We start from the raw sequence: 26,305 nt of genomic DNA, 5'->3' as shown, positions 1-26,305 counted from the left end.
AGTAGATTTAGAATTTAAAATAGTTATTTCATTATGTTAAATACCTCAAGCGGTCTGAGATAAAGAGAAGATTAAATATTGTTGTATGGACTTTATAAATCGATATTTTCTGCATCCATGAAGAGTATCTAATGCACAAAAGTTCTCTGTGTGAAGCAACACACTCGTACAATGAAATAAACGAAAATCCAAGATGGCCACGACGCACAAACAACATTGTTAGGTCCTTTTCTCTAAACACGCGCATCCAAAATATACACACGGTACGTGCGAGCAAAAACAAATGCAACTCGCACCGAAGAAAAAATGAAATTAGCACTATAACTAATTCTAAGATTAATAACTCGACGAATAAGCACCCCGCGCCATGTTAATATTATTAGAAAAATATTATGCGCTAAAAAACAATCTTTCAAAATTAAAATCAATATACAAAATTACAGTTCTAAATTCAGTTTAAAAACACTAAAATGATAAACATAAAAATACTTGAATCCAACAGGAATTAATCTTTGAAGACCCAAAAGTTCAATTAGCTCAGTCTTTAACTGAAGACTGGAATCAGCTGCACAGCATCAGGGTCACTAGAAATTGTTTTCTTCTTTCTACTGCAGACTTCACCTAAATAGAGTACTATACAATATGTGGTAAAAACTAAAATATAAGTAATCTACAACTATTTTAAATGAAGACAAAAACCTTTCTTTCTGGAGCTAACTATAACATGACCTACTCAGGTAGAAACTTTAATGAAAGGCAGTTTAAAACTGTTAGTAACATTCTAAATGACAACACAATACTGCCTGCAGTAAACTAAACCAATCACTGCTGGAAAAGTGTTCCACCATCTTGGCTTGGGCGTGTTTCATCTTTCTAAATGAAAGTTAGTTAAGGGAATATGAACAAACTAAAAAGGAAATGTATTTGAGAACCCCTATTCTCCTAAGAACCTTGCCAAACCTGACAGAAAAAGGATATACAAATCAAGTTTGGCCCCACCCAAAAATGGGCAGGCCAGCCCAAACTGCTAGGTCAATTCCCTTCTGCTTGGGAGCACAAGAATCCCCAGACATGTTTCAGCCTTGTTAGGCCTCATCAATGAGGAGTAGCTTCGGCATCAAGGCACTGCATGCATGGTGCCCACATCTGGGCATACCCGTCCCACTCGGGGTGACTAGAGAAAAACACAAGAGGTGATGGCTCGAAGTATTAGAATTAATCTTAACCTCTGGCGTTTCTCTGGGCAACTCTCCTGACCATAGATCTTCACTTGCCAAGAAATTACAGAAGGGTAAAGACCATATGCAAATCAGGATTGGTCCCACCCCATGAGGCTGCCACTGGTGGTCATAGGGGATTTCAAAAGGCTCTGGATATACTTTGAGAAATTTCTTACTAGCCACACGTAGGCCTGGATGTCTCATGTGTGCTCAGTTCAAACCAAATTCTCCCGCACACAGAGCACCTTTGCAGAAAAGAGGAATGATGTTACCATAGTCTGATTTGAAAGTAGACTTCATAGGACCAGTCACTCATTCTTCCAGAGGAAACATATACATGTTGATGGTGACATGCCTCTTCACAAAGTGGATTGATGGTCTACCTGCCCCAAATTGTACAGTGGAGACTGCCACTGCTTTGAGGATTAAGCACATCTTTGCTCATTTTGGTCTTCCTCAAATTATTGAGTCCAAGAGAGGTAGTCAATTTACCAGTAAGGTGATGACTAATATGTTTGAAAACCTAGCGTTAAAAAGAAAACTCCACATCGCCTACCACCAAGCATTGAGCGAGGGTGTGGAAAGATACAACAAAACAATTGTGAGTATTCTTGAAGAAGTGTGTGATTCTGGACCAAGTTGGGACATCCGACTGATGTGTGTGCTGATGGCCCTTTCGATCTACACCTTCTTCTGCCACCAACATGTCTCCGTTTGAAATGATGACTAGACAAAAAATGGTATTACCCCAACATCTGCTTTACCAGACTCAGGAGCAGACATTGATACGTGCCTCAACTACTCATGAGTACATTGAGAACGTGAAAAAGCATCTACAGCATGCTTTTGCGTATTCCCAATGCTGCCTGGAGAAGTTTGCTGAATGAAGGTTTTATTACTGTAAGCACAAGACAACAAAATCGAGTATGAGATAGATGACAGGGTTTATTAATACAATTTTCAAAGAAGGCAAGCTACGTTTTTACCTTCTTGGCGAGGTGATTTTGAGATCATAGAAAACATATCTCCTGTTGCGTATAAGATCCGAACCCCAAAAGGAGATCTGGTTGAGGAAAAATGGGTCCATATCAATCAATTGAAAAGCAGTCGCCCTCATTTAGCTTTTGAGAATGATTGAGGAGCCATCAGAGCTGAAGAGAATTGTGAACAATGAAACCTGAAGAACAAGAAAAGGAAAGGAATGAACAGGTACATTAACGGTTAAGTAATCAAATTAGAATGCTAGAAAATGACTGAATGAAAAAGGAACATGTAAACATTTTGTGATTGGATGTATTGTTTTCATAAAAATGTGTGTCTCTATGTGTTACTAAATCAGTTTTTCTACCCCTTTTCTTTAGTTCATTAAATAAAGAATGATTTCCAGGACCTGCGGAACAGGAGCCGGTGCTTCCAAGGAAATCTCTTGAAGAAAAAGAACAGAGAGGGAATTAAGATGCATCTGAAAAAGAATTCTGAAGATCCCTTGCCTTCCCCCTTTTGCTTCTGGCTTAAGAGCAAGGAGTGAGGGATCTGTAAGGATATCCCCAATGAATAGAAAATGCTAACAAAAAAGACAACATGTGGGCTGCTGCCTGCGCACAGTAGTTTGGAGAAAACACATATGCAAGCAAAATGTGTACAATTATCAAGTCCCCTAAAGGCAGAAGATAGAGACAAGGCCTGCAATGAAAATTAAAGGGGCAAAATGGCAGTGCAAAGAAATTAACATACACTGCCAAAAGATATATATGAGTTTTAACTGCGGTTAGGGTCTGGGATTTCTTTAGGCACTATTTCATGGGTATGGTGTTGGTTAATGCAGAATGTGTTTTTTTTCTTATATATTTGCGAACAATGAGGTATTTATATTTTATACAAGATTTTTATATGGAATACATCAATGATATTTAAAAATGGTATGATTGTTATGTTGGGATTGTGCAGATTAACAAGTGCAAAAGATTGCCAGTAGTTGTTTGTGAATGATTTCTCAGTGAGGGGATGTTATCGTTAGTATATGAACATTTCACGTACCAGAAAATAACTTGCAACTTTTGTTTAAATGAGGGAACATGCTACGATTGTGACTACAACCAACTTTAAATGGAGGCAGCACTTAATTCTGACATATGGGAATCCTTGTAACTCAACGGTTGTAATTGCTTCCTTGTAGGTACTATGCAGGCCAACATTAAGAGGCTACACGTTATCCAAAATGAAGCAGTCTGTGCGGTCTGTGGAATTGGACGACGGTCCCATGTGTCCGAGGCCTGTTGTATGCTGCACTGGCTTCTGGCTAAACAAAGAGTGAAATTCAAGTTGTCTACCCTGGTGTACAGATGCTTGGTGGGTAATGTTCCTGCCTACCTTTGCTCTTGTATCAAGAAAAAGACTATTAGATGCACACTTCAATCAAATAAAGATGTCCTGCTGTTCCAACCTCGCTTTTCCTTAAATCAGAGGTTCTAGCTTTGATGCATGGGCCCTTTTTCATTGGAATACCCCTCCCCTCTCACTCAGACCAATTCCATCAATCACACAATTTAAAAAATGCCTGCAAACATTCCTCTTTGAAAAAGGGATTGACCGATTTTTCTGACTTTTCATCTAACTTCGTGCCCCCTGTGTGTGGCGTGATATAATCATTTATAGACCAGAATAGAACAAGACATCCCCAACCCCTGCATACAGGATGGGAGGACAGATACGTTCCTTTCCCAAGCTAATAGAGTCATTGAAGTTGCCTACTGCAGATAAGGATCCAGCAAAGCCATGAAGTTTAAGTGTTGAGTTGTATTACTTGCCCTGTAGGTGTGCTATGGATGAACTTTTTTTTGTAAAGTGTTTTAAATCAGATGAATTGAATCAAGACCCTTGTCAGTCAAATATATTAACACTATCTCACAGGCCTTCCTGAATGTAAGAATTTAACATTTGACAGGACTGAAGGTCTGAAACTTCTCAAGAGGAGACAAAATTAACACCATATAATCCCCAGGAACTGCAAATTACAAAGGCTCTTTTCATCAGCCAGGCCCTGAGTCATGAAGACCACATGAGCCATGCTTGAGTCACTAAAAGCAGATTTGCAGCACTGACCTAATAGAAAATAATGCCATATTTTTGTATGAAGGAAAATCCCCATTTAAAATATACATTGATGTGTTCATATCGGCTGTATCTCTGGAACCAAACCTCTTTTATAACTCATTTAGGTGTTGAAATATTCAGGTGAGAATCCTCTATTAGTTGGACTGAAGGCCATTTTCAAAATGCAGTTTAAATATGCAAATTATGCAAATTATGCACATTTTCATTTTGTCATAATAAAAGGGTGCACGCTAGTGTGTCATATATCATAGCATTCGCAGGGACGAGCCTGCTATGTTGAAATGGAAACATACTTTGAATATAATTGTAGAAATGATTTGAAGGGAAAAATCTATAGCTCAGATATTATGTGTGCTGTAACGATAATACTTGCATCAATTGCACTCCCTCCTCCAATTTCAGAGTTACCATCACAAGAGTCTTAAACAGAATCTCCCTTATGGAAAATTTCTCATTTACTGAAGAAACTGTTCCTCTTTGCATGATTATGATGGACAAGCAGTTGAGTTCATTCAAAAATTGCGAACACAGGGATACCCTAGAAAAGTATTGTGTGATGCGTGCAATCGAGCTAGACATATTCCCAGAGACATCATCCTTCTAGAAAACATACTTCTGTTAACATCACAGCGATGATAAGTTTTTGGGGGTCATTCCGAGGTTGGAGGTATGGAATTACCGGCACCGGTAACTTTGGCGATGCCGGTAATCCCTTACCTCTGTATTCTGAGGTCCCTTTGCGGGTGCTTCCTTACCTCCTGCTTTTAGCAGGAGTAAAGTACGGGACCCGCAAAGGTACTTCAGAGGTAATTACGGTACCGTAATTTACGGTGCCGTAATTACCTCCTTCCCCATTCCCATTGAGCCCTATGGGGCAGAAATGGGAATGGGGAAGGGCAAAAGGTGAATAGGGAATTACCGGTCCCTCCAACCCTGGAATGGACCGGTAATTACTCCATTCATCATGCCGGATTTGGGACGGTTTCAGAGGCAACCACGGAGCTAATTCCTCCATGGTTAGCTCCAAACCCGGAATGAGGCCCATTCACCCTTAGTAAACCGTATCATACGAGAGATTCTGAAGCTACGGACAATCTGAAGTGAAGGAGCTCACAACATCCCAATTGCAATATTTACCATTAAATCCAAGTAGAACCTTAGAGATTTGCTTATTTCCACATATACTGACAGAGATGGTAACAGCCAGAACACTCTGTGGAACAATGTTGGACTAACAGGACATGTTTCTTGTGGACATTGTGCAGTGTGTCCCAAAATGAAATGGAGCACTTCTGTCGATATAGGTTTCAATTTCTAATGGGCACAGAGGAAATGTACTAATTGTAATAACCCTCAGGTTGTTTACTTTGTTGCATGCCCATGTGGTCTTAGATACGTGGGAATGATTAGCCTTCCAGTCAAGATTAAGATTGAAGAACATAGGTCATGCATTTGCATGAGGAAACTCTCAACACCTATGGTGGAAAATGTTGTGACCCACCAACATTCACATAGAGATTTCACATGGACTATTCTGGAAAACATTAAGATTCTGAAACGTGGAGGAGATATTGGTGCATTTCTGTTCAAGAGCGAACAGATGTGGGTTTTCCATTTGAAGATAGACTCCATGGATCTTAATTAGCAAACTGTCAAATTGAATATTATATTATGCCTCCTATTGTAACGATTGTATGTATATTGGCCTACGCCAAGTTGCTTAAAACTGTATGCGAATAACTCTCTATGGCAAGGTCTTGACCTTAGAAATTGATGTAGGCTGCCATCTTGAATCAAGCCACCATTTTAGGTTCTCTTGCTGTGTAAAAGTCACCCTGCACTTCAAAATGGCGGACCACTTGTTAGGGTCGTAAACTGAGACCTTGTCCTTCTGTTGACCTGTGTGTAAATGGATTACCTGTATCAACGGAACTGATCTATGCGCATACTGATGAATATATTAAAGGTTGACCTGGCAGAGACCCTAGACCAGTAATACATTCATGGAATGGTTAACCCGCGAAGCGGTTGGACAAAAGGCTGGAGAAATGTATAAAAGCCTGATTGTCCCAATGTACAGTCTCTCACTGAATGCATCTAACCCCGTTAAAGTTCGTTGTGTTGTACTGAGGGCCGATAGCTATCCGATCTGTCATTGACTTTGTAACTGCTTGAGCTTAAAATAAAGTACTTTGTTTGTTCCTTTGTAACCTGTGTTTGGTGTGTTTCCTTTTGGGCTTCCCTTCCTCATATTGTTTTTCTGTTTTCACAGTTAGCGCCCGAATAGGGACCCTCAAGATTGATGCCGGATCATTGAAGGTTGACGCATGCTATCGGACTGGGATCAGACGGTGTGATACTACGTGCCCAACTGAACGAGACGCGACACCTCTACAGCGCTGCACGATCCGATGCTTGGACGATAGCCGTGTGGTCTGAGATGGCATCTTGATAAGGGTCCACTTTTGAGGCGTGCAGATTTGCCGAAATCACCAAACACAAGGTAAAATTCGTTAGGTAAGTTCTTTGATAAACCGTACGGTCCTCCTTAGGTTTGGTCAGGTGAGTCGTGACCAGACTCTTAATTTAACCCTGACAATTTGAATTTGGCGCATTGTATCTGCAGACACAATTATTGACCAGGTAACACCAAGTATTTGAGAAATGCCTGGGAAATTGTCTAACTGCTTTAGGGCATTATTCCGCAGCGATCGACAATCTTTGGAATTTAGCCGCCCGGCATCACAGGATGGGTCGCCGGCGTGTACTATGTATTGTAAGCATGGCATTGGAAGTGTAGTATTTAATGATATTTGGCACAGACAAACCAGACATGCCTCTGAACTTCAGTGGCTAATCAATGGTAGTTTTGAGATCCCTCATATTGAATATTTAGAGTCAGTCTTGTTAAAGAAAAAGGCCAGACCTGCAGCATTTGATGTTCTGCAGAATTGGAAAAGAGAAGCGTTGCAGCAGCTTAAGAGTATGGAAAAAGGCGTTGTTATATGATCAGGACAAACAGTCTGAGTCGGTTAGGAATACGGATAGGGCTTTCTCACTCGGTATTCAGAAAATCTATCCTTCTAAAGACCTTCGAGTTTCTGACGAGTTTCTCGACAAATTGTTAAATGAGCGAAGGCCTGGTGCCTCTGCACCACCTCCGTATGATCCTCTTCCTGTTGCTTTGCTTCTTCCTGCTGTTATTCCTGCTCTCCCTGCTCAACGTGTTGTTCCTATTCTTCCGGCTGTTGTTTCTCCGCCTGCTCTACCACCTCTTCCCATTGCACCATTAATAACACCTCCATTGAATTTGCCTGCACCTCCACTCCCGAGTGGTTCCGTACCGACTGTAGTTGATTGAGGTGCGGGGTCGAAGGTTGCTACTCGAAATACTGTCCCTACAGATAAGAAGCGGTATTTGTTTGTATGGGCTAAGCTTGCATGGAGAGAGATGATCGAGCTAATGTTTTTGTCACACTGTCTAATATGGATAATTTTCCTGAGAAAAAAGTTTTCATTGAAGGTTTAGGGATTCATTTATGTGTAATGTGGGGTAAATTAAATAATGTGGATCTCCCACAAGGACTGAGGGATCTGAATATTTTAGCACTTTCAAGAGACACTATGGAGAAAGCACATGAGCATGTTGAAAGGTTATTTGAGTATAGGAGAGATTTGGAAAAGTTACAGAATGAGGATGACGAAGAAGAAAGTATGTATGTACAGAAACGATTTCTTCCGTTTCGTAAATCGGCATCTGAGGAAGCGCGAATTTGTACAAAGATGCGATTAGATGGATTTCGGATTCGTCAATAACTCCAGTTTAGGTATATGACACATACAGTCAATATACGCTAGAAATGCAGAGGAAGGTGATTCAGGTAATGGTAGAGTACCTGCAGGATGAATGTGTGAGGAAGAAGGTTAGTTGTTCCACAGAGTTATTGGGTATTTGTAAGGGGGTTTTCTCGCTCGACACGTCTTCGACTGCTTTAGCGCTCGACCTCGCTCTGTTGCTAAGTAAGCGATCGGAGTTGCCTATATCTCAGTTGCCTATGAGAGAGGTGCCTCTGACATTTGTCCCAAAAGTTGAGATTGCTGCTAATGTTGCAGCAGGTATAGCTGCTGTGGACATTCTCGCACATTATGTATCGCAGTTTGTTCACGTCCCGTTTTCGCGACAGGAAGTGAACACTATTAGGCAATCTATTCCCGACATTAGGAAAAATCAGACAGGATTCTATAAAGAGATAGAGTCCGTCTTGCAGTCCTCAGTGTTCACCCTAGGCGATATTGACTTGTTATTCCCTGTACTCCTGCCCGTAGATTTGTGGAAGCAGGTTAGAACAATAGATGATGCACCTGGGTTGGGAGATACGTGGGCTAACATAACTAGGCTTGACGGGGAAAGGCCAGCTGGTGAGAGACCGCCTCAGGTGATACTTACTTTGCCTGACAGAATCATTGCAAAATTAAAAACTATAATTCCCGAAAAAAGAATTATTTGGGACAAGGTTACGGCCTGTGTCCAAGGAAAATCTGAGGGTGCCACTGAGTTCTTTAATCGGTTCAAACAAGTATTCTCGGACTTCAGTGGACAGGACTTAGGTACAGAGTCTGAGAAAAGGTTATTTGTGGACACATTTGTGTGTGGATTGCTGCCTGACATCCAGTCATAAATTATGTCTTCCGAAAGCGCTTGGCAGGCGAAATCCGAATCAGAAGTACTGCACATGGCTCAGTACTACGAGAACCGTGTCAATAATGAAAAAGATAGAGTTGAGAAGAGAAAAGGAGACTTAAAGACTAAAGTATTGCTACAACAAATTGTTAGAGGCCCCAGAGAGGGTAGTTCACAGATTAGAGGCCAGTATGTTCCACAATGGAACGTGCCCTTGGGTCCTGTGAACATTAACCAGTGTGCCTATTGTCACCAGGAGGGTCATTGGCGTGCACAATGCCCCGTCCTTCGACAGAGGTCAAATAACACATTTGGGAGTATGGGTAGACGACCCAGAGGTCGCCCCAGGGTGGTGGGCCCTGGTAGAGGTCAGTTTTCACAGGATCCTCAGCAACCTTTTTCACAGGACAATCAGAGACTTCGAGTGTGGATACTAGAAACATATTCGATCACCCTTCTGTTGCTTACCTCTCTGAGGAGCTTCCTTTTGATGATAATCTGTTTTGTTAGGATTGCCCGAAGCAGGGTTTGGAACCTACACCTATTCCCGTTAGTCAAAAAGGTCCCTACGTTGAAATGGTAGTGGGAAAAAGGAAGCATCAGTTCTTGATAGACACTGGAGCACAGAAGTGCTCCATTGATCATTCTCGGGTTCCAAACATTCTACTGTCAGGGCAAACCAATGTCTCCGTAGGGTTTTCTGGCACACCAGTTGTTTGTCCGGTTTCTTCGCTGGTACCTATTTCTTTGGGTCCCTTTATGGACCACTGTCCATTTCTTTTGACTGCGAATTGTGGAGAGAATTTGTTGGGGTTGAATCTGTTGAAGGAAATGGTAATTCTTTGTTCTTCTGATGGAGTGCGTTTGACGATTTCACCACAGCAATTTTCTGTTTCACAATTTTTGACCAGACCTTTGCCACCCAAATTCAGTAATGTCCCAGAGTGTTTGTGGGCAGCTGATGACAATGATGTCGGTGTTCTACAGATTGAGCCTGTTAGAATAGTCTTGAAACATGGTATTAAGCTGCCACGCATCCCGCAGTATAAAATCTCGGTTGAAGGTGAGCGTGCTTTGAAGAGCATTGTTTCCGATTTTGTGCATCATGGGGTGATTGAGGAGATTGCAGGAAGCTTGTGCAATAGTCCGATTTTACCCGTGTACAAAAATGCTGATAATGCCAATCCGTTTCGTTTTATAATTGATTTGCGTGCCATCAATAGAGTTGTCGCTTTGCAATTTCCAATTGTGGCCGATGTGACGACGATATTAACTATGATTCCAGCTATGGCTACTTACTTTAGTGTTGTGGACCTGAACAATGCTTTCTTCAGTATTCCTATACACAAGGACAGCAGATATTTGTTCGCGTTCACCTTAGGGGGATGCTCGTTCACATTTACTCGTGCACCTCAAGGTTACACCGAGAGTCCTAGAATTTATAGTAGGGCTTTGAAAGAACAGCTTGATACTCTTGAATTACCCTCTACTTGTACGCTGCTTCAGTACGTTGATGACTTGCTTTTAGCAGCAGATTCTGAGAGCTCTTGTAAAGAGGGCACTGTGTTGTTGCTCATCCATCTAGCCAAGCATAGTCACAAAGCTTCGCTTAAAAAGTTTCAATATTGTTGCCAGGAGGTCGCCTATTTAGGCTATCTCCTGTCAAAGGAGGGAAGAAGATTGACACCTGAAAGAATAAAACACATCTCTGGCATGTCTGTCCCAAATACACAGAAGGAAGTCAGAGCCTTAATAGGTATGGCTTCTTACTGTAGGTTATGGATCACACATTTTTCACTAGTGATAAAACCGATGTTGGCCTTGACAAAGAAGGGCATTTCTTTGCCATTGCCATGGAAATCGGAACATCAACAATCATTTGAGCTTCTCAAAACCACATGCTCTGCACCGGTTTTGGGTACACCAAATTACAACAAGGCCTTTTTGTTGTTTGTGCATGAATGTGATGGATGTGCTTTGGCTGTATTAACGCAGGAACATGGAGGGAAAAATAGGCCGTGCGGTTACTACTCTTCCGCCCTTGATCCTGTCGCATGCGCTTTGCCAAGATGTTTGCGAGCTGTCCCTGCTGCTGCCGCGTCTGTAAAGCAGAGTGAGGGAATGGTCCTAGGCCATGATCTAACCCTGTTGGTACCCCACTCTGTAGATGTCCTATTGAACAAAACCCAAACGCAACACCTCACTTCCGCACGATTGACGAGATATGAATTGATCTTGTTTGCTCCCCACATCCAAATTAGGAGGTGTTGTGTTCTTAATCCGGCTGAACTCCTACCGTTCCCGCAAGATACTGTTTGCGGTGATGATGAGTCACATGACTGCCTGTATACTACTGAACAAGAGACAAAGGGCAGAATTGATCTTAAGGACACTCCTTTGGAGAATGCACAAGGGGAGCTGTTTTGTGACGGCTCCTGCTTCAAACTTCCGGATGGTACATCCACAGCTGCTTATGCAGTCACTACATTGAGTATGGTTGTAGAAACCAAGTTAATTACGCATAGCTCCGCGCAGGCCGCAGAGATTATAGCATTAACCCGAGCTTTTGAGCTTTCCGAAGGGCTAACGGTGAATATATATATACTGACAGTCAGTATGCCTTTGGGGTGGCTCACAACTTTGGGAGACTTTGGTCAGAGAGGGGGTTTCTAACTTCACATGGGACCAAGATTCAGCATTGGCCCCTGATAGTACAATTGCTCTCAGCGCTCGCGCTCCCTAGTCAGTTAGCGATCATGAAATGCGCAGCGCATCACAAGATCACAGATGATGTAGGAAAAGGAATGCTTTCGCTGATCAGATAGCCAGACAAACTGCCACAGATCTTCGCACAGAAATGTATGCTCTAAGAGAAACTAGGGATGCCTATGTAATGGACGAGGATATTGGGTCTGTACGGGATATCCAAGCTGATGCCACAATGGAAGAATCTAAGAAGTGGGCTGAAGGCTTGGGGAAATTAGATGATGATGGGTGTTGGGTGGACACAATTGAAGGGAAATGGTTGCTTCCTAATGCCTACATAGTAATGATGGTTACCATGGCACGCGGTCCCACACATGTGTGTGCTCAACAGATCACGAAAATGTTAGAGAAAGTCTGGGTAAATGATAAGATTTCAAAAATTGCTCAGTATTATGTCCAAAATTGCATGGTTTGCCTATAGCACAATGTGGGAAAGGAGACAGCAACGCCAAGAGGTAGCTTTGGGCCTCCTTCTGTCCCATTTGAATTTTGATTTTATTGAGATGGAGCGGTGCAATAGCTTAAAATATGTCCTTGTGGTCATTTGTGCCTTTGGTAAATGGGTTGAGGCTTTCCCTGTCAAAGATGCTACAGCCATGACCACTGCGAAAATTATGATAAAAGAATATTTCCCGCGGATTGGGTTGCCAAGAGTCATTTGGTCGGACAATGGTCCACATTTTGTTGCTGCTGTAATTTTGCAGATATGTACGGCACTACATATTGATAAGCGATTTCATTCGGCTAGACATCCTCAAAGTGCCGGGTTGGTAGAGAGACATAACGGTATCTTAAAGAACAAGCTCGCTAAGACGTGTGCCGGCACCAAACTAAAATGGCCGGACGCCTTACCGATCGTGTTACTAGCCATGCACACTACCCCTCAAACTAAGACTGGGCTCTCTCCATTTGAGGTGGTGATGGGGAGGCCTGCCAATATTTGGGGTCTTCTGAAACCTAAAGCGTTGAGAAGTGTTGAGAATGTATTGCTTTCAGACTACTGTAACCAGTTCACTAAAAATCTGTATTTCATTTATCATCAGGTACAATCAGCTTTACCTGTACGCTACGAGGGCCCAGGTCACAACATCCGGCCTGGAAGCTGGGTCCTGGTGTAACGCTCACCTGGCTCCCACGGAGGCGCTGGTCTGGTCTGGGTTGCTGTGGCCTCTTCAAGCGTGATGCACAGAATTCGGACCACTGATTGAACAGGACCCCCAAATCGTGCTTGTCTGGCCCGTACGAATATCCTTCTGCAGATGAGAAAGGGGATTAACTGTCTGCTGAATAGTGTGCTTGCTCCCCCCTTTCCCTCTTCGTTCTTCTCTGACTTCCTCCAAAACCCCCGGTTTAAGCTCACCTTATGGTTTGGAAGGATGAACTCTCCATCCTGCTTCTGGTGCAGGGGCGCGCGTTCATCCAGTTACTTCACTGGTTTTCAGAATGGCGCTGGAACATCCACTTGACTTTTCTGAGCGATACGCCGTAAGTATGAAGATGCAAAAGTTCAGTGTGAGCCTCCTTTTATGTTGTTTTTTTCTGTCCTTTATTTCAGGTGCAGAACAAAGGCGATGTGTTGAGGGGTTAAATTGCCAGTGGTAAAATCAGGTGAGTTAGTGATGAGGGCGACCCCTCTAAATGTCTTTATAGTTCCCCAGTAATGTCTTTTGTCCTTTCCCCATAGGGGCCGGGGTGCGATGCCTGCCAAAGATGCGGCGCCGACCCGAGATGTGGAATGGTTCACCAAGAAAAGCCAGTAAGTAATATGGCTCAAAATTCGGCTTTCCTCTTGTGTTCCCTTGCTCACCTTTTGTCTCTTCTTCTCTCCCCTAGGTGCAGAGATGTGGCGATCGGTGCTGAGAGCCGCAATGGAGCCGGGCGGCGTCTCGGGAACAGGTGAGTGAAGCGCAGCGCTGCAGCGAGCAACGCAGTGCTTTTAAATGGAAGTCTTCCTTCAGGAATGCTGGCGTGAAGATTTCGCATGCAGGTAAGAAGGTTGAATAAGTTCTTCACCTTTCTCTTCTCTTATTCCCTTCCAGGTTCGAGGCGGGGGTGGCTGGAGTCCAGGTGCAGGAGCAGACACAGTGAGCTTTCAGCTGCTGGGATGCAGAACAACGCGAAGCACGTGTGGCTGTCCGGGCGTGGCTTAAATAGCCTTGAAAGAAGTTCCAGGTGAGTATTCTTCCACAGCTCCACCCAAGTAACAAAGTAGTTCCTTCAGAAAAATAGTCCCTCCTAAGCCTCATTTGGCTTGGTTCTTCATGCAGCATGGTCTGCATCAGGTGAGCGTGCAGCATGGTCTGCTTCAGTTAAGTGCACCAAACACTTCCCCTTATGAGCCTGGCGCCTATGGCGCCAGGACTGATGTCCAACATGAGCCTGGAGCCAACGGCACCAGGACAGAGTCCAAAGAGCCCCTATAAAGGGCCGCTGGGCTTTTACCCGGGGGCGTGATGCCTGCTCCCGGGGGTGCTGGGCCTGGCCTGGTGCTCCGGGGGTAGGCTTCATGACACCTGGTGAGAGCATACGAGCGGTCCTCTTGCCTCGCGCCTCGCTGGCGTTGACCATTCCAGGTTTTGTTGGTCACCCAAACGGCAGTGCGGGTGGCTGGAAGGAAGAATTGGATCCACGCGACGCATGTCAAGAAACTTCCTCACCCAACGCCACACGTTACAGAAGAAGCAGAACCCCTTGCTAACGCTGCAATCGATGATCATGAAGCAGCAAATAGCACTGTGAGTGAGTCGGAGAATCTCTCTGAGCCTGTGGGGCTTGGGGAACCTTCCAATTTGTCTCCACACTCTTCGAAAAAGTCATTTCCGGAAACCATTGCTCCGAATTCTGCAACTTCCATTGTCTCTGATACGTTGCTTCCCTCAGGAAGTGACGTTACTTTATTTCCAGATCAAACAGTACCGGGAACCACCAGATAAAATCTTCGATGGAAAAAATAGACCTACGGCACGGTTTGTCCGTGCATTTGGAAAAGGAAAGGATCATTGAGGGCTTGTTTTTGCCCAGATTTGAGAGAAAAAAGGGATTCTGTTGGCTAAGGGTGTGGAAGGACTAAGAAGCCGCGCGACCAGGGGGTCGCCAGCAACGAACATTGGGGTTTCCATCCGAAGACTACGATGCCCGCCACCGCTACTGCTCGTATTGGACTTGTAAATAAGGGGGTGACCAACTTGGACAATGAACAATGTGCCTGGGCCCCGAAAACGTATTGCTGTGTTTTGATGATAATAATTGGGATTTTAATAGTCACTGCTTTAGGATTTTGGTACGTCTAGGAGATTTATCCTCTAGAGCCTCTTTTGCAAACTGAAATTGCACCTACTGTCTTTACTCCTTTTGTACTTCTGCATACTCTGTCACCTAGGGACTCTCAGCATAGATAGAAGTATCACAACAATACCCTGATGTTAATTATGAATTCGACCCATGCCATTTTTAACAAAACCAATTGTTGGGTCTGCTCGCATTTACAGCAACATGGGGATAAGGGGCTAGGTTGGTATATTCATCCCTTACCTTTGACGACTGCTTGTTATGCCTCTCTTAGAGCACTGTTCTTTTGCTGTTGGAATGATAGCATCTCAGAGAACTTTGATGGAACTAATTTGAACAGTTTTGAAAAACGTGTATTGACTCCCCTGGGATGCTCGCTTTCCGCAAATAGGAGTAAGCTCAATGTTGCTTCTATTAGGCCTTCTGATAGACTATCTCGTCCTTTCCAATCTTTGATTTCCTTTAACATGGCTCCGATAGGCAATACGGATGCTCTGCCTCCTTCTTACTCTGTTAAGCATAGCCCCGATTCAGTTTCTTTCTGCATGCAGAGGAATGGCACCCGGTGAATGGGAGATTTTAAAGGTTGTGCCAACGTTGCAAATTTGACTGGGGAAAACAGACCTTTGTATGTAGGCGAACCTGTCTATTTAGTTTGCGGTAATGTAGCATTTCCATGGTTGCCCATGGATTGGCAGGGAACCTGTTATTTAGGGATCCTGTTACCTGGGGTGTTCATAGCAAGCACTTTGGAAGTTTCAAAGGCTCGTCCACGGCGGGACGAGAATGGTGATACTCCCGCACAAATACTGGGAGATATAGCAAAATCAGTTGTGCCATTTTGGGGGCAGATAGCAAATTCCGAACATATCAGGAGTCTAGCAAGAGTACTGGAGAGAACCATCAACCGGACCACAGATATACTCTATAACATGACATTAGAGCAGAAAGCGATAAGACTAGTAGCACTCCAGAACCGGATGGCATTAGATGTCATTCTGGCTGAACGTGGTGGAGTATGTAAATTAGTGGGGTCTGCTTGCTTTGTTTTCTAACCAGATTCCTCCCCGACCATTTTCAAGGCAATTCAGAATCTGCACGTCCTTAGCTCAGAAGTGCATGTTCCCGAGGGGAACTGGAATCTTAGTGCTTGGTTTTGGGATTTCTGGCGATCTTGGGGCTGGAAAGTGCTTTCAGTCTTGCTGATCATTTCGGTAATTCTGCTATTCCTTTGTTGTTGTATTCAATGTCTGCCTAGTATATGTTCGATGCTGGGGGGATGTTGCACTCAGCCGATAGGTATGATAGGACATAAAGTATATGTCCCGGATAAAACTTCCAAGGAGTATGTGTTAAAAGAGAATTTAGTGGACGACCTGATGGCCATAGATATCTCTGACAGAGATTCAGGGTGTATGGACGATGACGTATGGAGTTACTTGCAAGGACATCACACGTAGTCTTAGCACTCGGCACAGGCCAAAAGGAGGGTTTGTCAAATTGAATATTATATTATTCCTCCTATTGTAACGATTGTATGGATATTGGCCTACGCCAAGTTGCTTTAAACTGTATGCGAATAACTCTCTACGGCAAGGTCTTGACCTTAGAAATTGATGTAGGCCACCATCTTGAATCAAGCCGCCATTTTAGGTTCTCTTGAGTTGTAAAAGTCACCCTGCACATCAAAATGGCGGACAATGTCATTCCGAACAGCATCTGGTCGTCATGACCTCAGTACAGCTAATGTATAACTTGCCTGCAGGCCACTTGTTAGGGTCGTGAACTGAGACCTTGTCCTTCTGTTGATCTGTGTGTAAATGGATTACCTGTATCAACGGAACTGATCTATGCACATACTGATGAATATATTAAAGGTTGACCTGGCAGAGACCCTAGACCAGTAATACATTCATGGAATGGTTAACCCGCGAAGGGGTTGGACAAAAGGCTGGAGAAATGTATAAAAGGCATGATTGTCCCAATGTACAGTCTCTCACTGAATACATCAAACCCCGTTGAAGTTCGTTGTGTTGTACTGAGGGCCGATAGCTATCCGATCTGTCGTTGACTTTGTAACTGCTTGAGCTTAAAATAAAGTACTTTGTATGTTCCTTTGTAACCAGTGTTTGGTGTGTTTCCTTTTGGGCTTCCCGACCTCATATTGTTTTTCTGTTTTCACAAAACCAGCTGACTGACTTTGGCTACCCTGTCATTACAAATATGAGATTACATGCTTATCTCCACTTGTGAATACGAGCTACTCATCAGTAATCCACAGTAGTTTAGCATACATATTGCATGCACAATATGGATTACACATTGCAGGCTGTGGATTAGTATCCTCTGAGTGACTTCTTTTGGTTCATGCAAATACATATGAAATTCTATCACATATTCGTATGGACTAATAACTTTGAAAACCAACTTCAATGGGAATTTATTATAACAATGTAGACATCCAGTGTGATGCATATCATCTAGGAACTTCCAATCATAACATCTAAATGTCTGTGTAATTTCATCATTAAGCCAGATTCACTTGTGCTTTGTTAAGCAAGCACAATGGAAGTGTGTCACATTACTAAACATGTTCATTGTGATGTGTGACACCATTGAGCAATGGTGGACAGCATTCTGTAACAGATCATGCAATCTGCGCATGCACATACATACAGGCTAGTGGCATACTCACATTCACATGCACCACTACCTGTATGTCCCTAGATGGAGGGCAAAGAAGAATAGTCAGAGCACAAATTCTGTGTATATTCTACTTAAGTAAAAGAATAACAAGCATTGCCCATTTAATGCTGTGACTCCGCAGGTGCAGAAACTTTTCTAACATTTTTTTTTTAAATATGCCTGCATACTTACCAACACCTGCATGGAGTACAGTACACACTATAATAATTTTGCCTGGAGCATATCACAGTATGCAATCTGGCTGACATAATGTTCCATGCTATGCAATAATGGCGGTCACTATCATCAGGAGAATCTGGCTTTCTGCGCATATACGTACATGATGCTTACATATGCCTTTAAGATGGCGTTTTGAGCACAGATGCACGAAACAGTAACAACACTTTCTGCACCGACACCAGGGAATGGTGTAGATGTGGCCACATTTCCTAACCACATACTGACGAGGTAGGGAGTCTATTTTAGGTGTTTAGAGGCTCACAGAGGTTTTGTAGATGTATTTTTGAAGAGTGAACTATTGCAATGTGGCATTTAATAGAATGACCGCTGGATTCCTTTCCCTTCAGAATTTCCTTTTACACCTCAACACTTGTTTTGTTTAGGTGTAATATGCAGCTTGAATCCAGATGGCTGTCATCACTGTATAGAAGCCAGTAGAGTCAACTGTTTTGTTGAGTTAATATTTTAAATTATAAGCCCAGAAAGAATGACATTGTATATCTGTAAGGCATCATGCTGGGAATGTTTCAATTTGCATTTATTGCCTTGTGTCGCCTGCCAGGAAATGTTGTTTTCTACGGGGAACTCATTATCTGAGACACAGTGGCCCCAGTCTTTGAACCAGTAACCAGCTGAGAAGTATTCATACAAATATTCCTGTCAACCATTGGGCCCTGAAGAGAGTGGGATAAAAGAGATAAAATAACCCACTGAAACTGGTTAACCACAGACAATAGTGAGATGCTCAGTCAATAACCAGGCACCCATAATTGAATAAACATATATTTTTATTTTCTCTCACATTGTTTCTGAGCATAGAAGTGAGAGCATTAAAGCATATTTACTTCCACTCATGCTTACAGTCCAGATGGTTTTAAGCTCCAGATTTTATTTCAGTACATATCATGCAAACATTCATGCTTTTGGATATTCCTTAGTTAAAGGAGGGCCAGCCTCTTCACAGTCCCCTAGCCCTAGATAGGCAGCACATCACCTCCACCTAGAAATAGTCCACTCTTAGGGGTCAATTAGTAAAGTGTTTAGGGTCATTTTAGCTATTTCCAAGCAGTTTCTGAATGATATAATCAAGCATGATGCACCTGTACCCTGTGTGGGTTTATCAATTGGTTTCTGTCAGAGAGAGGAATCTGGTGAGCAAATTATTAAATTGGTCAAATAGGTGGAATTTAACATTTTTGAATGTGATTCATTTTAATGCAAGAAGCCTCTGAGATGACAGCATATTAACTGGGAGGGAAACTTGGTGTTGAAGTTACTCCCATTGACTGCCCCCTCCGTAATATGTCCAATGACTACTGATGGGAAGGTCTTCTGTGATATCACTTTGGGAAAATTATTCAATTATATTCATTGACCAATAGGATTTGGGAAATCATACACACTTTAAAAGTGTGAGGTTTCTGTTCTATAAAAGATCAAACACACACACACACACAGCTGAGAGACAGAGACACTGGATTGGGACTCACACCAATCTGAGAATCAAGTCAGCCAGGATCCATGTGGCTAGCATTCAACTGCTTACAAACCAACAGGACTATCCAGAGCTGTTTTTAACACTCAACTGATATTCAAGCTGCTGTTCTGTGATCTTGAACCAGTATTCCATTGTACCACACCAGCTGAGTACATTGTTTACCAGGCTCAAATTGGAAGCTCATCGTTGCACTTGCTTTCTTCCAACCACCTTTCGAACCACTGGCATCTTTTTTGCTGATCTTCTTCAACAGTCGACCAGACACTGGAGTATCTTTTGAACCACCACTAGAGCCATCCAACTCCAACTACGCATCCAGTCACCAACATCTTCCCCATCGAACTGACTGTTTAATTAACCCTGGAAGCCATCACAATCTACACTTTTCTGCATCCTGCTGGGAGCCATTCTTTGAACTGCCTGAATATGTGCTGCCGATGTTTATAGCCAGTCAAACTCACCTTGTGGTGTTATTGATCTATGACCCTTGATGATGCATCAGTCCGCCCATCTCAAACTAGACATCCCAACATCTGCATCTTCGCCATCAATTGTCTGTCGAACATGACCCTGGTGGACCTCACAATCTGCAATTCTTAGAACTGCAACAAAACATCAATTTAACCCCTGCTCGACACCTCCTTCCTGTCTGGAACTACACACCGGATGCGTTCAAGCCTGATTCAAACTAAACAAAGAGTATCGAAAAACTTGGTTCAATACTGTCGAACTGTAAAGAATTGAAGTAATATATTATTGACTGCTAAATGCACCCTAGGTTCACCTTTAGTTCCTAGAAACTGATTATGTCACCTTTAATCACTTTTTGCACACAAGAACTTATAATTTGAAAGAACATGTGGTTACTACTTGCCTTTCACCTCTGATTCACTACCCAGAGTGCTGCACATTTCTACCTTTGCATAATGTAATGTAAAATTACATTTGTACGGCAGATATTCCCTTTGGTATGAACTCAAAGCACTGTAGGTGAACTCCCTTGGTGGACCAAAGTCCAAAGTAGGGGAGATTGATGAGAGGAATTTAGAATGTGTGTGTGCATTTTAGCCAGTATGACAAGGTTCCGACCGAATCAACCCAGAAGTCACTTTGAAAATGACAGGCGAATGATGGAGGAATAGGTTACTGTACATATATCAAGTTCCATTGCACTGCAGAGTCTCTACGAAAGTGAGCAGCAATCCTGTCAGGAACCAGCAATGTCCAGCTCTCTTCCAACAATCCTAATCATTGCGTTACTATGTTTGTGCTCCACCAACCGTATGGGGCCACATGGAGATTTTCAGCAGTTATTCAGAAGCAATTTATTAGGCACATGATCCTCTGAATACCAAGTTAAAGATTCCCAAGGTGACAGCAAATTGGGAAAGAAAGAATTGGGAGGTCCGGTTCCAGACTCAAATTAGATGTCATTTGAATAAAAACGCACACTTATAAAAATAAGTCAAAGCAAGTTAATTTCACTTGGGAAGCCTTTGCAGCCCAGCTTCCTCTCTGTTTCTGGCTAGGCAGGGCCAATGATCCCCCCTCAGAGGTCTCACTGTACCAAAGTGGAGACAACATTACAGTGGGGGTATATCTGGCAGGCCAGTACGGGTAGGTGGACGCCTGTCTCTGAAGCTTCCCATGTTTAAAAGCAGAACTTGGCTCTTCATTTACTGGTCGGGAAAGTACCTCAATGTGTGCTTACCTCAACATGGTTTCAGTGATATTCAAATATGATTCCAGGTCTAAACCCTGCAATCAAAAGACTGACTTTGCAGAAGGCAGCCTTGAAGGCCACCTCTTCAAGGTCAGCCTTTCCCCTACTTCTTCCTTTTCCTAATTTCCACTGTGCGGTGCCTCCGCCACACTCCCATCCACACCCCACTTACCAAAATGAACTCCCAAATAGTCTTCCTGCATCCCGTCAGGCCACAGCCCCCCAAAGAGTGGCTCATGGGATGTGGCTATCTGTACGTGGCATTCTGTATGTCACTCTTTAGGGAGTGTGGCCTTGAAAATGCAATTGTCAAAGACAGAGTATGATTTCCATAAGCTTACTGACAGGGAAATAGTACATGCATGTTTTCTAAGGTTTCCTGCAATATGGCATGTTGTAAGGTAACCATAGCTTAATCCTACTGTAACCGTGTCTCTCCCTGTGGTCCTCGTAACAGGGAAGACATTAATTGTGAGGCACTTTGTGCCTGTAAAATACAGGTGGCACCAAGGCTGAGTCTCCATTTCAGTATGCCAACTAGACTTCAGATCACTTCTTGGGAAAAAGCCCTGACCTCTGGAATATCTAGGCAAGCTGAACTCTTCCGTTCCAAGGAAGAGTATTGTCCTTGGGATATATTGGGCTTACCATGAAGAGGTTTGCATCCATTGAGATACTTGATCATCACCCTTTTATTTTGGTGGCATCCCCATAGACCAATCTTAGACCATCATCATAGACCAGCTGTCATGGCTCACTGGGCACTGTGTAGATGGTCTTGTGGTCAGAATGCTTGGGCATAGGAGTTACAGTACCTTGGATTAGGGAGGTTGTGAATTCTAGAGATGATGAAGAGTGAAGTCAAGGGTCCCATTTCCCCCCATAGCCTGGTATGAGGATGGACAACAGACATCTTCATTTGAGTATAGATGAGGAGTACTGTTCCACCCTGTCTGGGATTAGAAAACCTATTATCATGGTGATAATAGGATCCCTCTACAAATCATTTGTGTGAACTCTCTCTTTCTGTAAATTAGCATGGCCTACTAAATACTAGCAAAATGGGCTGATTTTTGGATGCATGGTGTTGTATTGTGCATTTCTGATAAACAAAAGTCCATCAAGTGTTATATTATCATATCAGACTGCTCAATGGTTGATAAGTGAAAGCTGTATTGCAATTTCTGTAGTTGTACCTGTAGTCCTCCATGCAGGGCTTCCTTCCCATGAGGTGTTCCTTTTTCCTGTATCAGGAGGTAGTTCTGCCTGTTCTTCTCAAGTAGGGTTCCCTCAGCGCCAACAATCTCTTTTTGCCCATGGGTTAATTCCTGTAGTTCATGTCCCACCACAGAAGCACATCCACTCAGTTACACAGGGTCAAAGCTCAACTCAGTTTGTTGGCAGGATACTTTGAGGACCTTCTGCTGCCCTCCTCATGTACATGTCCCTTGCAGAGGAGTGCATTTTTGGATCAATTGGGTTAGGTACGGTTATAACCAATATATATCTATGTTGACAGCATTCTGACTGGTTGAAGAATGGATCTTCCAAAACATCCAAGGTGATCATCGCTTGCCATTAGCCTTATGCTGCTTTTAAAATGTTGCTGCAATGGGTGGATAAAGACTGACTCTTAGGCTGATTGGTAGTTCCTTGTGAAAGTAAACACTGTGATGAGGAAGACTGATGAGGGCGTAATAGCCCGACTCCTAACCAGTAATCATCATTACTACAAGTCCTAGTCTTCCCCTTCACAGACCTAGTTTTCCAGACCTCCTGCCCTGTGCCTGGTCCACTTGGTATAAAGCAGAGTGCAGTATGGGAGTGTGGGGCTTTTATAGGTCTAATGCTAATGATAAAAAAGAAGAAAGAATATGTTTTGAAAGAGTAGTTTCTGATGCCTTCCATAAGTAAGTATTCTGACGAGGAAGACGGACGAGGGGTTAATAGATTATTCACAGAGGGTAAATAATCCACAAACAGTATGTATACAGAGAAGTAGGATTTGGAGAGGTATTTACATTTACATTTTTTAGAGAACGAGGGGGTGTTGGGAGCTAGACACATCTATTGCCTGGAGGATTCCAGTTTCTGGGCGCTGCATAGTGTCAACAATCCTAAGGATCCATCACTGAAACCCTGTCTAAAGTCTCCTCCCATGTGACCAGGGGAAGGCAGACGCTTTCTGATCCCAACCCTGGGGGTGGTTCACTGTAGGAGGATATCCTGGGAGGAGACAGGGCCCAGGGTGGTGAGGAGATTCCATGGAATGAGAGACAGTATTTTTCCTCTGACAGGAAGATTCTTCCCAATGTGACTAAATAGGTTATGCCTTATTGTCATTTTAATGTCTCTAAAACTCATATTAGAATTAGGGTTGTGAACCCTAAGGTTATTAGACCAGAGCAATCTATACCAAAAGAAAGATCCTTTTCAGTATCCCAAACTAAACACCTTCCTCGATCTGAAGGGTACAATAAAAAGGAGTATGGAAATGTTGTCTTCACGAAACCACCTTCCTCTGTAATAGCTCCTTCTCAAAACCCCACTGTTAAAAAAACTTTAAAGGAATCAAATCTGTGATTACAAGCAATGCATAAGTGGAAAAACATAACTTTATTGAAAGATATATTTTTTACTTTTCTTTTTTTAAATGTAAGCTCCTGGACTGTGGCCAGTGCCAAGTGGCTCTTAGTTTCTTCAGTGGCTGCCTTTCTTGTTCAGGCCTCTTAAAAAAACAGGGGGTTCCACAGTGTAACACTTTAAGTAGTGAGCCAAAACAAGAAAGAATAGGAATACCACATCATTTGTCTTTCTGGAATTCTATACAATAATTGCTAGACTCAATAAAGGTTTATTTCTGGCACACTTCAGGGGGTGAGTCACTGATTTAGTCTGTTCTTAAACACCTCAATTCAGCCTTTAATCCTTCTGAGGTTGATAAATGAGTACCAACACAGGTTGGGTGAAATTGCATGTATATTTGTTCTATATAAGGCGCGTAAACGTAAGTACTATATACTAACACATCATTATCATTTGGCCTTGGATGCCTGCTTGCATTCACAGTAATTTGGTAAATATGGGCCTATACACACTGATATTAATGATACATATGGTAATCCATTTGTATGAAATGTAAATCACATTATAGTGATATCATAACCATATTATTCATAGTGTACTTAGGAACAATGCTATGTGATACCACTTCCTGTTTTGTCAAGGGGTTAAAGGACATGTTCTACGCTTCCCGTGATGTCACTTCAGGGGGCTGGGGTTGGGGGTAATTACATCACTTCCTGTGATTTCATCAGCGGTCGAGGGTTGTGTGATGTCACTTCCGCTACCCCTGGCATTTTGGTGAAATGACATCCCTGTCCCAGAATCCTAGACACACTGAGACTAGGAACAGGGCAGAAGAGGCATGCAGATGTAGCAGTCAGGCAATTAAGCATAGTAGCCATTGCAGTAGTCAGGCAATCAAGGTTAATAGCCCACATCTGAAGCCTATTACGGTACCTGGGAGACATAAAAGGACCCCTCAGGAAGGAAGAAGTAGAAGTAGTTGGAACAAGAGCTGAAAGGCTGGCTGTAGGAGTAGAAGCAGAGGGGAAGCATGAGGTACGCAAATCACGAACAAGTGGGAGCACAGAAGGGACGCTGGAACATGGAGACAGCAGATTTCACCTGCAAGTTCTGAGAAGGTCCTGTTCTCCCAAAATCTTAAATGCAGAGGCTGTGCCACAGAAGACATGCAGGAGGCTATGTTTTCTCTGTGTGAGCTGTATTGTTGTGATTGCAGAGCTGTGAACGTGCAGGAGAATAAGGTCAGAAGCAGAAGGCAAGCCGAGGGTCTCGGGAAGAAAAGGAACATCCAATTCGAGTGGCCAGCCTGGAGACACCAGTTCAGGAGAAGAGTGTGCGTCCCCAGCAAGCCAGAAGCAGTAAAGGGGTAGAGGAAGTCGGGAAATCAGTGCACCCTGCAAATCTAGTGTCTTTGAAGCCGGTGAATGAAGTACAGTGTTCTAATGCACTGCACAAGCCTTGTCAGTAATTTTGTAGCCAGCTACTAATTCACTTGCATATTGCTTAATGCATATGAAAGCTGTTCGTTATATGCAAAGTCTTGTTAACAATGGAATTGTAGCACTAGCATATACTGTAGAAGATCAACACTCGTGCGCGAAGCTAAAGTCAATGAAAACCATTATTGAACTATTTAAAGACTGTTACTGCTTAACAGAGTGGTTGTGTGTCCCTAATTAAGAAGAGGTAACACTATCTAAACCATTACTGAATACCTAACTTTGACAATATACGAGATACAAGTTACAAAGAGTGAAAATTTCATCACGTGTGCCTAATTGTAATTCCCAAAGGAAGTCAGATCTTCATCCTTTGCCGTTACACAGGAGAACAATTCTTTATTCAACCTTACATTTTAAAATCAACTTTAAAGACAGGTTGCATGTGCCCAATTGTGTTTTCAGTTGGAAGGTTGTATCTATACTGCATCCAGAAGTGACATACCTTGCATTTCTATGAAATAAAGAGTCTAAACCCTTGAATAAAAGAACAAGCATTATCCAAGCCAAGAGGCAACCCCTTTCTGTAGTGAAACTAGACTTGCCAAGTGTTAAAGAGCCATCCAACTACACTGTGAAGTTGTTAACACTCAAGTGGCCTAAGATACAAGTATACCCTTGTTACATAAAGCACATACATAAAGAACAGAGTAAGCTTCTGGGGGATTGCTTGGGCTCACGGCTGGGAGAAAGGTGTGAGCAAAGCTGGGGAAGCAGAACAAAATGCTTGTTAAGAATATTCTGAAGAAAAATACAACCAGTGTTGCCAACGACTGATGAAGCTAGAGGGAAGTGAGTCTTATCAGCAGAAGCAGGTTGTTCTGGTGGCAGACAAAAGGAGAGGCAAAGAGGCTGCCCCTTTTTGAGAATATCATTAAAAAGGAAGCTCGCTTTGCCTACCTGAAGAGGTTGAAGTGTATCTTGTCGAAGCCTGTCTAACATTTCAAATTACTAAGCTGTGGTAGTAATACTTAAACTGTTGTGGTATACTAAGTTGTAAGC

Source organism: Ambystoma mexicanum, chromosome 3p, assembly GCF_040938575.1.
Source record: "Ambystoma mexicanum isolate Mex_15411 chromosome 3p, UKY_AmexF1_1, whole genome shotgun sequence".
NCBI classification, from domain to species: Eukaryota; Metazoa; Chordata; class Amphibia; order Caudata; family Ambystomatidae; genus Ambystoma; species Ambystoma mexicanum.
Note: the sequence above shows the minus strand (reverse complement) of the source record.